This window comes from Rutilus rutilus (genome assembly GCF_951802725.1).
Source record: "Rutilus rutilus genome assembly, chromosome: 3".
NCBI classification, from domain to species: Eukaryota; Metazoa; Chordata; class Actinopteri; order Cypriniformes; family Leuciscidae; genus Rutilus; species Rutilus rutilus.
In genome coordinates, this window is record NC_140211.1 from 39218984 (window position 1) to 39231441 (window position 12458).

The following is a 12458-nucleotide window of genomic DNA, read 5'->3' on the forward strand; positions in this document are numbered from 1 at the left end:
TTCAAATATTGTTGTGGAAAATGGGAAGCCTTGAAGTCAAAAAGTCAAAATTTGACCACTTGGGTCAAACTGACTTGAATTGGTAGGTTACTTTGGACCAGCAACAAACCAGCTACCATGTCCCAGAAGCCATTTGGACCAGCTCAACCTGTTTTTTTCACTGGCAAGTCAAATAAACAAATGTAGTAGTACTAGTACTACTGTATATATAGAACTGGTGAAAACAGTCTGAAAGTAAATGAGGAGTTGACTGCTGTGATTGGTTATTTGTAGTATGTGCCCCATTAGTTCCAGGATTAGTGCATTGGCCAGAATAATAACAGCGTGTGCGAACATGCAGCATGCATGCGAATTTGCCTTGATATGTTTGTGTGAGTGTGTTGGCAGTCCTTGAGAAGTTGGTCAAGGGGAGAAAGGGATGATAGGAAGATCGAATGAGAGAGAACATGTGTTAGGAACAGCATGTTTATGAGAGAGGAAGGAAAAGGAGAGAGGCGTTATAAATAGCTCTCACCTCCCCTGATAACCTGTGAGCTGCTCCATAATGACATAGAGATGAGCCTGATCTCATCACATACACACACACACACACATACACACATGCTGACAAGCATGCAGACATTAACGCACTGATGAGTCAAATGATTGATAGCGCTCCTTTCATTCTTCCTCTACACACAGACACACACACAAACACATCTTTGTGTTTTCCAGCACAAGTTCCTCGCCACAGAAATGGAGACTCATACATTATAGATATCAGAGTTGTCAAGTGTAGCTGACAGTGCTGCTCTGAATTGGCTCTCATTGCATGTGCTGCCATCTTAGATTTGCATAGGATTTGTTGAAATATATTATGAGAATTAGTCTGTCATATGGATATTATACTGCCTCTTTTAAATGGGAAAATATACATGGTTTGCAATGCAGTCATTGTATGTGTGTATTTTGCCTCTCAAAACGTGTGTGTGTAGGTGTGTGTGTGTGTGTGTGTGTGTGTGTGTGTGTGTGTGTGAAAGATTAGTAATATGTTCCATTTTATACACCAATGCCATCCATTCGGTGTGGTTTCTGTTTGTGTTTAATATCACAATGTGTGTGTGTGTTTTAATTTGATTTAAACACTAATTTCCTTTTCACATGCTTATTATGTATATAAAAAAATGGAAATGTGGTTTTAGTTATATTCTCATATTGTCATATTCTATTTTTCTACTCTTTTATCTACTTTACAGTACATACTATCCATCTATTTTCTAGTTATGATGTTATTTGTTGTGTATGTACATTCTTCTTCAGAGTTCCTGTTTTTATCTTCCTTAAAATTAGCTATAAAATGATTGTGGGATAGTGTAGATCTAAGAAGAATTTGAATTCATAGTGTTTTAAAACATTATATCAATATTTCATTTTGTTAATATCATGCTTATCATCAATACCAATATACAGACACTTCTAATTTGAATTTGTATTCGATTATCTGACTTTTGATCACAGACTTTGATGCCTTGGCAAAACTCAGCACAAGTTTGAGACACTCTTACGTTCACAAACTGAATGAGTAAGAGAATACCGGGGTATTTTTCTCAGGATCAAGCTGCTGAGAAGCAGGAGACTTAAGTGGAAATCTCTATTTGCTCTACATTTAATCTCATTAATCAGTCTAGGGGAAACCATTGAAATGTCTTGTTCGTGATTAAGCATGATTAAACACATTTCCACTTAAAGGGATAGTTCACCCAAAATGTTTTATTCTGTCAGCATTGACTCACCCTCAAGTTGTTCCAAACCTGTATGCATTTCTTTCTTCTGTTGAACACAAAAGAAGTAATTTTGAAGAATATGGAAAGCCAATCAGTTGGTGGGCCCCATTGACTTCCATAGTATTTTCTATCCACACTGTGGAAGTCAATGGGGCTCATCAACTGATGGTTACCCATATTCTTCAAAATATATTATTTTGTGTTCAGCAGAAGAAAGAAATTCATACAGGTTTGGAACAACTTGAGGGTGAGTAAATGATGACAGAATTTTCATTTTTGGGTGAACTATTCCTTTAATTTTTAATTAATGTTGAAAATCAGTAATGAAAATGGACCTGTCCAAACTCAATATGTATAAATACTGTATAACTGAAATGATTGATTATTATTTCCTCAAATTATAGTACTGAAAATTGTCATGAAAACAAACTTGATGGTCCTAATAGGCTTCATATTGTATTTTAATTCTAATGATTTTGGAGTGAAATATGACCAAAAAATATGTTTGTGCTTATGTTTGTGGATGTACACAGAATGTTTGTGTCCAGGTGGATGTGTGTGTGTGTGTTCAATGTAGTCCACCACATATTGAGTAATGATCGTGCAACAAAGTCTCTAAATTGCCACAGTAGATCTTTATTTTGGGTTGTGCTGTTAGAGACAGAGGGAGAGAGGACACAGAAACAAGGATAAACTGCAAACGAGGCTGAGAACTGTGTAGAAATAAGGTTGTAGAAAGGCTAAGGTCTGAAGTGAGCTAGGGTTTTGGTGATCCAGCGCCAGAAAACATATTTCACCTTTCTTTCTGACACTAATACTGTTAGCACTCTCTATGAATCAGTTCACAACCTTTTCCTTCCCTTTCATCTTCTTTCACTCTTGTTCAAGTTTTTCTTCCATTTCTTTATTTCCCTATGCCTCTGTCCAACCACTTCTTTCTTTCATATCTCTTCAGTCTTATCCTCTCTGGCTTTTGTTTGGACTCCTCTTTCTCATTCTTCTTGTACATCTGTATTTGTCTGTGTTTTCCCTGTTCTTTCTCATCAGTTTGTTTTTATTGTTTCTGTTGCAGAAGTGAGGTAAGCAGCTTTGTATATATGCATATTCTTGTAATGTGATTGGCTGGATTAGATTAATATTCTCCTCCCCAAACATTATGTTATATTACTGTTTTTCTACACCTCATCACAAATTCATTTGCTGACTGGATTTATTAGTTAAGAGGGAACACTTCATTGAGATTATTCATTATTTGTTGACACTTTCTTTGAAATGTCTGTTTGGAATTGAGGATCCTCTTGTTCATATTGATCCTTACCTTCCTTCACCTAAACTCTTGCTCTATCATAAATCAAAGCACAGAAATGACCTCTGAGGTCATCCTCCTCTGACACACTTCTGTGCTGATTCATGACCAGTTTTGCAATCTCTGCTGTACAGTTTGGACAAATTAAGTTATTCTTAGATCAGGATATTAACGGAAAACCTAGTGAGATTGTATTTCTTTTCAAATCTGTTGCAGGTCTGTAGAACAGTAGCCGCTAGCTTTATGTGCTTGGGGCATTGCAAAGAAGGATTTCATTAAATATAATGGCTCCTTGTGGACGCAGCTCTGTGCTGGAGCTTTACCCTCTGCTGTTTTTATTCATCTTTTTGCCCATCTTTTTTTCCCCTGAAAACATGCTCTACGATAAACTGAGGTGTTGCTTTTTAAGCTTACATAACTGACTCTAGCATGGTGTGATCAGGGTCTTTATGGCTCTGTGTGTTTTGTTATTTGCCATTTAGCAGACATTTGTCATCCAAGTACACTAATTGCAGAAACGGTTCCCTTTGGGCAGTCAGGTTAACGCTAGTTCTCCCAGAAAGACTCGGGAGGAAAAATAACGTAATAAGTATGCATTTATTAACAGCCCAGCAAGTATCAAGTATTATGATATAAAGTTCTTTGGCGCAGGTCCCGTCCGTAGCTCGCAATCCGAGGGTACGGAATCTGCATTTCTTGAAGGCGAGGGTGCAGCCGACCCCCTGGGATGTATGGGAACTGACCATCCTGGTGGTGGTGGGGAGGATGGAGGGGAAGGGACTATACTGGTGGTGGTGGGGAGGATGGAGGGGAAGGGACTATACTGGTGGTGGTGGGGAGGATGGAGGGGAAGGGACTATACTGGTGGTGGTGGGAAGGATGGAGGGGAAGGGACTATCCTGGTGGTGGTGGTGGGGAGGATGGAGGAGAAGGGACTATCCTGGTGGTGGTGGGGAGGATGGAGGGGAAGGGACTATACTGGTGGTGGTGGGAAGGATGGAGGGGAAGGGACTATCCTGGTGGTGGTGGTGGTGCTTTTGTTTTGCAAGCAAATACAACCTTGACCCATCCATCCATCCATCCATCCGTGTTCTTCACATTGTCTTTTCCAGTTTCTACAACATAATCATTAGAAAAATTGTCAATTTCTAACAAATACTAATGGTATTGATAAAGTAGAACTGTTCTTAACTTAACATAGTTTTAAACTAGGGGTGTAATGATACACTTAGCTCACGAGGCGATACACGATATGAGGCTCATGAGAACAAGACGAAACAATATTTTAATACTAATCTTCAGTGACGAAGTTTACTGTATAACTAGAAAAAATTTATTTTATTCGACTGAAAGTCACAAAATGCAAAACAATGCAGGTACATTTTGAAATGGTTTAACTACTAATCATCTTGCAATAAATGTCTCTTCAGTTCTACTTTCCGAGTTTGAATTATCCAACCCCATCCCACGGCAATTCGTTCGAATTTTATGAGTTGACTAATTCATACGAATTCATACGACCTCACTGCATAAATGACATACCCAAAATAAAAAGGTTGCTCCTCATGAGTCGTTCTGACTAGACACATAAGACACTTACTGACACTTGAGAGTTTACTGTTCAAGACTCTGAATTACTCAGACTGTTATTAATATGGAAATAAATAAGTTCAAACATAAAAACTAAAATAATAGCAAAACAAAATTATATACATAGATTTGTAAATGTTTTAAAAATAGATTTGGCTGGGGTGAGGGAGGTTAGATAGTTGCATAGAGTTTTGGTAGTGTTTGGGTTTTGTGGTCATTGAATGCGTAATGTATCAAAGCAAACATCCTCAGTCCTTTAGTGCATGATGCTGTTGTGCTGACTGTCTGAAGAGTTTTGAAAATGTATTCTGTAAAGCATATAACCAATTGTAAATATATCTATACCTGTGACTTTTTACAAAGCTTGCTTTCAATCATATGTCCCAGCACAGCATATTGCAGGCATATGAAATCCAGCACAGCTACTTGAGAATGTCAACAGGCTGCGGCCTCTGCGGTCAATCAGCCGAGTCTCACAGTGCAGCTCAACTCTCGGGCCCATTCACTCTGACCTGAGGTGCAGTATGAGGCCTATAGCAGAACTCCATGCTGAGCCCCACTGAGCATCATCAAACAATGTGGATAACCTAAGCTGTGAGGAGCTGTGCCTGCTTGTATTTGATATGATTGCAATAATGAGCCTTAGGGTGGAGCTCCTTGCTGGGGCCTGCTCTGCGTGATAAGAGCTGCAAATGGGCTTTGTTTCAGAGTTGCATGCTGGGCTCAGATAAACATACTGAAGCACTGGGTTCTCTGTACGTTTTCACTTTCTCTTCACTTTAACCGCTTGGAGTAGTGTCTTGAATAACTATCCAAATACACATTTACCTAACTTTATGCTCTCTACAGTTCAAAAGTTTGTGGTCAGATAGATTTTTTTTTAAGATATTAATAGGCTACTTTTATTCATCAAGGATGCATAAAATTAATCAAAAGGGACAGTTTATAGTTTATAGACAACAGACATTTATAGTTTTACAAAAGATTTATATTTCAAATGCTATGTTAAACTTTCTATTCATCAAAGAATCTTGTGAACACACCCTGAAGACTGTAGTAGTGACTGCTGAAAATTCAGCTTTGCCATTACAGGATTGAATTACATTTGAAAACTTCAGATGCAAAAGCTGCTAAAGAGCGAATGCTCTCCGCACATAGCATACGTTCATTAAATACTTTCCCTTCAAACCAGTTAAATCCCAGCCTCAACCCATTCAGAAATACCGGTTTGTTAGCAGAAACCGCTAAACGCCACTTCTCTTTTTCACAGAACCAATCAGAAGACACAAATCAAATCATTTGATTTCAAGATGAATGATGGCATGCGTATGAGCCGGCTTTCAATTATCGAGCTGTACATTTTTATCCTGTTTAAAGAGATTTTTAACTAAACAAGATGTTTAGAAGTATTTTATAACAGTGGATTATTGAGATTTGACAAATATCAGTTTAATGTTTACTGACTTAATGCACTTCTTAATGCTTACTTAACTGTTAATTTTAAATATATATATTTAATATTGTATATAAGTTATTATATTTTAAATATATATTATATTATATATTTGTATTTATTTAAGTGTAGTGTATGGTGTAGTTATTATATAAAGTATTCTATTTGTCTTCAGGTGTTGATGTTATCCAATAAAGTGTGCTGTCATTTTGTGTCATTATAGTTATACTGTGTGAATCATTATTATTTGTACTATTTTTGAGCCTTTATCTTTATTCAGAAAGGACAGTGAAGCTGTGATAATTGAATAATATAAATATATATTAAAATGGAAAATAGTTATCTTCAATTTTAATATTTTACAATATTACAATTAAATTAATTTATTTAAATTTTACAATTTACAAAATAGAGTGCTGACACACCATTATTTATTTAGCACTTGAAGGCTTCAATGAAAGCAATGTCAATCATTTTTTGATGGACAGTTTTAGTTAAGATTTATGGCTCCCAGGATGCTTTACGTTTTGTAAACGTTTTGTGGATGTTTATGGTTGTCTGTGTGTATATGAAAGCTGAAGTGTGTAATTTTTGTAATGTAATCTGTCACTATTGGAACTATCTGGAATTGTTCAGGCAAACAGGTAGTCCCACCCCAAACTCATTGGTAGATCCAGAAGCTGACATGTTGGACATGTTTGAAAGTGCCACAGTGTTTACACTCTTTGAAATGTGAACAGGGTACAGTGGGGTCCAAAACTCTGAGACAATTAGTAGTATACATTAGCTCCTATATTCTGGGCCCCAAAGATGTAAGCTGCTCTGAGTGACAGTAGCTTGTGGGACCACATGAGGATTTGGTGCACCAGTTTGCAGAGTGGACACGAGCGCAACCCCCCCTGGTGATTTATATAGGCGACCACCGATGTGTGGTCTGTGCGGACAAGCACATGATGGCCCCTGAGATCTGCGAGGAAATTCTTTACAGCAAGAAATACAGCCAACATATCGAGACGGTTGATATGCCATGAGAGATGGTGGTCTCTCCTCAGACCCTGAGTCAAACTTCCTTCTAGGATTGCACCCCAGCCAGTGAGAGAGGCATCTGTCGTTAGCATCTTGAAACAACAAGAGGCTCCCAACATGGGACCCTGGGACAGGAAACAGGGTTTCTTCCACAATAACCAGGGCACGTAAGCATTGCCAGCGCAACCCTGATCATGCGCAAGGGGTTGCCCCTCGGGGGAAAACCCTTTGTTCCTGAGCCACCACTGCAGGGGTCTCATGTACAACAGTCCAAAAGGTATCACGTTGGATGTTGCTGCCATCAGACCCAACAGTCTCTGAAACTGTTGACAGTGAGTGACTGGCCTAGCTTTATTCTTTTCACAGCTGAAAGGATGGACTCTATGCATGCTGGTGAAAGGCGTGCCTGCATCGACATTGAGTCCCAAACCACGCCTAGAAAAGTGATCCTCTGTAGTGGAGAAAGCACACTCTTTTTGGCGTTTAGCCGTAACCCCAACTCTTTCATGTGGGCAAGAACGACATCTCGATGCCGAACCGCCAACTGATGCGACTGAGCCAGAATCAACCAATCGTCTATGTAGTTCATGATGTGAAGACCCTGCAGGCGGAGAGGCACCAGAGCTGCATCTACGCATTTAATGTAAGTGATAGTGATAGTACTAGGCGGAGCGGAAGAACTCGATATTGGTAAGCTTTGCCCCCGAAAGCGAACCTCAGGCAGAAGGAACCGCAACGCCTGCTTCCACACCCTTAGAGAAGGCACTGGATCTATCAGGTGCAGGCAGAGATAAGGCTGGGCCCGTCTCTAACCCCGCTGATAGATCCTTTTGCGAACCCCATGACTGTGAGGCCTGAGCATCCTCGCGAAAGAACGCCAGGCGGTATCGGAGATCCGAGCACCCTCGAGCGCTGACTGTGCATGCTCCTCACGCAAACAAGCTACACAAATAATGTGTGTGTCCCCACCCGTTACATAACTCGGGCAGGGGTACACACACATCCTGAGCTGCTGCTTGCTCGCCATGACTTTATATATATATATATATATATATATATATATATATACAGTGAGGAAAATAAGTATTTTAACACCCTGCTATTTTGCAAGTTCTCCCACTTGGAAATCATGGAGGGGTCTGAAATTGTCATCGTAGGTGCATGTCCACTGTGAGAGACATAATCTAAAAAAAAAATAATCCAGAAATGACAATATATGATTTTTTAACTATTTATTTGTATGATACAGCTGCAAATAAGTATTTGAACACCTGTCTATCAGCTAGAATTCTGACCCTCAAAGACCTGTTAGTCTGCCTTTAAAATGTCCACCTCCACTCCATTTATTATCCTAAATTAGATGCACCTGTTTGAGGTCGTTAGCTGCATAAAGACACCTGTCCACCCCATACAATCAGTAAGAATCCAACTACTAACATGGCCAAGACCAAAGAGCTGTCCAAAGACACTAGAGACAAAATTGTACACCTCCACAAGGCTGGAAAGGGCTACTTTGAAATTGCCAAGCAGCTTGGTGAAAAAAGGTCCACTGCTGGAGCAATCATTAGAAAATGGAAGAAGCTAAACATGACTGTCAGTCTCCCTCGGACTGGGGCTCCATGCAAGATCTCACCTCGTGGGGTCTCAATGATCCTAAGAAAGGTGAGAAATCAGCCCAGACCTACACGGGAGGAGCTGGTCAATGACCTGAAAAGAGCTGGGACCACCGTTTCCAAGGTTACTGTTGGTAATACACTAAGACGTCATGGTTTGAAATCATGCATGGCACGGAAGGTTCCCCTGCTTAAACCAGCACATGTCAAGGCCCGTCTTAAGTTTGCCAATGACCATTTGAATGATCCAGAGGAATCATGGGAGAAAGTCATGTGGTCAGATGAGACCAAAATAGAACTTTTTGGTCATAATTCCACTAAACGTGTTTGGAGGAAGAAGAATGATGAGTACCATCCCAAGAACACCATCCCTACTGTGAAGCATGGGGGTGGTAGCATCATGCTTTGGGGGTGTTTTTCTGCACATGGGACAGGGCGACTGCACTGTATTAAGGAGAGGATGACCGGGGCCATGTATTGCGAGATTTTGGGGAACAACCTCCTTCCCTCAGTTAGAGCATTGAAGATGGGTCGAGGCTGGGTCTTCCAACATAACAATGACCCGAAGCACACAGCCAGGATAACCAAGGAGTGGCTCTGTAAGAAGCATATCAAGGTTCTGGCGTGGCCTAGCCAGTCTCCAGACCTAAACCCAATAGAGAATCTTTGGAGGGAGCTCAAACTCCGTGTTTCTCAGCGACAGCCCAGAAACCTGACTGATCTAGAGAAGATCTGTGTGGAGGAGTGGGCCAAAATCCCTCCTGCAGTGTGTGCAAACCTGGTGAAAAACTACAGGAAACGTTTGACCTCTGTAATTGCAAACAAAGGCTACTGTACCAAATATTAACATTGATTTTCTCAGGTGTTCAAATACTTATTTGCAGCTGTATCATACAAATAAATAGTTAAAAAAATCATACATTGTGATTTCTGGATTTTTTTTTTTTTAGATGATGTCTCTCACAGTGGACATGCACCTACGATGACAATTTCAGACCCCTCCATGATTTCTAAGTGGGAGAACTTGCAAAATAGCAGGGTGTTCAAATACTTATTTTCCTCACTGTATGCCAACACATTCTCATCCTAGGGCGTCATATACTGACACTTTTGACATTTCGTCTACATCCAACGCACATGGCACCCTTTAGCGTCAGTATGACACGCACAGAGCTTTGTTCTGTTACGGGTAGGTTTAGGTCTGGGGTAGGATTAGGGTTAGACCGCTAGGAGGCGCCTTCTGGCCCATATCTATCTGCGTCTCATATTGACGCTAAAGGGTGCCATGTGCGTTGGATGTAGACGAAATGTCAAAAGCGTCAGTATATGACACCTTGGGATAAGATCGGGCTGTATATACTGATATAAAGACAAAACAACACCAAATAGACAAGGACTCACAAGGTTTCACAATGAGCGCTACTGAAGACACAGAAGCTGGCGTGGCTCTGTTTTGGGCAAGCTTTATAGTTTCCTGGTTCATGACGTCACCCGCCTCTGACGTTCCATCACACCATTGGACTGATTTTACATGTGCTTCAAGACGTCATCACGCGAAACGTTCCCTTAGCGTCTATCGACGCAGCGCGAGTTCCCTTGAAAGGGAATAGTCCAGAATCTGATTTTTTTTTTTTATATATATATCATGTTTACTTATTTGTTTTATGTTAATGTTACTCCAATGTTTGTTATTTCCAGGTTTAAATAAACAAAATCACAGATTTTCAATGTGATTTCAGACTGTTGGGTCCCACTGTAGTTATATCTACATGTTGAACTTGCGTTGGAGAAAATATTTCCCTCTAAATCAACAGCTAACTGTAACTGTTCTTTTTCTTGTCCAAGAGTATTCACAGTGTTTTTTCTTGATCTCATAACAGTTATTTGCTATTACTGCTGCTGCTGCTCTCTCTCTCTCTCTCTCTCTCTCTCTCTCTCTGTCTCTGCTGGCCTCATTGTCTCTTTCATGTTGTATTTATTACTTGAGATTTTTTTTTTCATTATTATCCTATTATCTCCTGAATGTGTTTTCTGACTCATGAGTGTGGGGTGGCAGATAAAAGCGGTAAGCCAATAATTAATGCTTCTGTGAACAGCAGGCTGAAGGGTGAAACCCAGATGAAATACAAGAGCTAGAAATTAGAGGTAAAAGTAAGCTTATAGAAACGTGGATTTGTCCCCTCAACACGTTCAGTACAGTACGTGTTTTTGTATCTGCATGCACATACTGTGTACACGTTTTCAAACGGATATACAGAGAAAGCAGAGGTGTGTATTTGTGTTTGTTTGTGGGAAGGATGTGGCTTCAACCACTCAAGGTCAGCATGGTGTTAAAGGCTCATTAACACATTCCTGCTGATATTTTATCAGTATTGAGTGACACATGTCCTCTGTGACCTCTTCGATTTGAACAGCACGTTTGACCCTGGACCTGTGGTGAGTTGTTATCTATATTGAGAATAAGATAAGTAAGCAATTTCTGGGGCCTTCAACCTTTTTCCTGTTTACAGCATGAAATTGAGTGCTTCATTTTAAGCTTTGCTAATGCATGTACTGCAATATTAATGTATTTTACATTCATTTGTTTGTTATTCCATTCAATTGAATTGCTATTATAATACAATTCAAATAATCATTATTGTACAAAGTCATGTACTGTACTTGTGCATTACATTTTCACTTTACTTCATAATATTTTTTTTTTGTGGGAGGAAAGAGAGGGCAGATGCCATTTACACTAAGTGAAAATAGGCGTATATTTTGCACTAGGTGTAAATAGTGGCAGATACTTTTTTATAATATACTACAATACACCTCAGTGTATTGTAGTGTATTATAAAACTATGCAATTATTAGAACATACATATTCAGTGTATATGATTATATATATAATTCAATCTGTTCATCATGTAAAACGATCGAGTCTCTTCAGAAAATTTAGACTAAACCGCTCAATTCATATGGATTAGTTCCCTTTCGAGGGAACTCGAACTCCGTGATACGACACTTTGGGGAACGCCCTTAGCATAACGCATCTGAAGTATGAATGAAACTAATCCAATCCTGATTGGTGCTGCGTCATGACGTAACGTGACGGCATACACGGAAGCTACAAAAGGATGCCAGCACACAACAGAGTTAGCTTTTTGCTCTTCAGCAAGCGCTCTGTGTCAAACTGTGTCAAACTGTCTGTCCTATTTGGTGTTGTTTGTCCCATAAGAATTGTCCCAAATAAAGGTCTGCATTGCAATATAGAATCTAGTGGCTCGGATCTCGCGTTTGCTGAGGCAGCGCGTAGATTACGGGTCTACTCTGCAATAAAGATTTTGTGGCTGGGATCTTGCGTTGCCGAGGCAGCGCATAGATTAAAAGTCTGCATTACAATACAGAATCTATAGTGGCTCGGATCTTGCGTTTGCCGTGGCAGCGCGTAGATTACGGGTCTACTCTGCAATAAAGATTCTGTGTGGGTGCGAGGCATGCACAGTAAGTTCCTGAGGGTGCTGGCTGTGTTCATTGAGAAATATCTCGATGCACACAGCCGTGCGTTTTTGAGTGTTTCAGCCTTGACTTTCCATCCGCACATCGAAAATCATTTTTGATTTTTCCCTGCCGGTCCTCCGCTTCAGGGTATCGAAAATGAGCCGAAAATAGCAGGACTGTCCCCCCCATGGAGGGAAGAGCAAGAATCGATGTTTGTATCCAGC

At 40.0% G+C, this 12458-nt stretch overlaps 1 protein-coding gene across 2 annotated transcripts in view; it reads left to right on the forward strand.

The window, feature by feature from the left end:
* Positions 1-12458, forward strand: part of pcxb (pyruvate carboxylase b) — a 239641-nt gene that overhangs the window by 37055 nt on the left and 190128 nt on the right. The gene's annotated exons all lie outside the window — the stretch shown is intronic.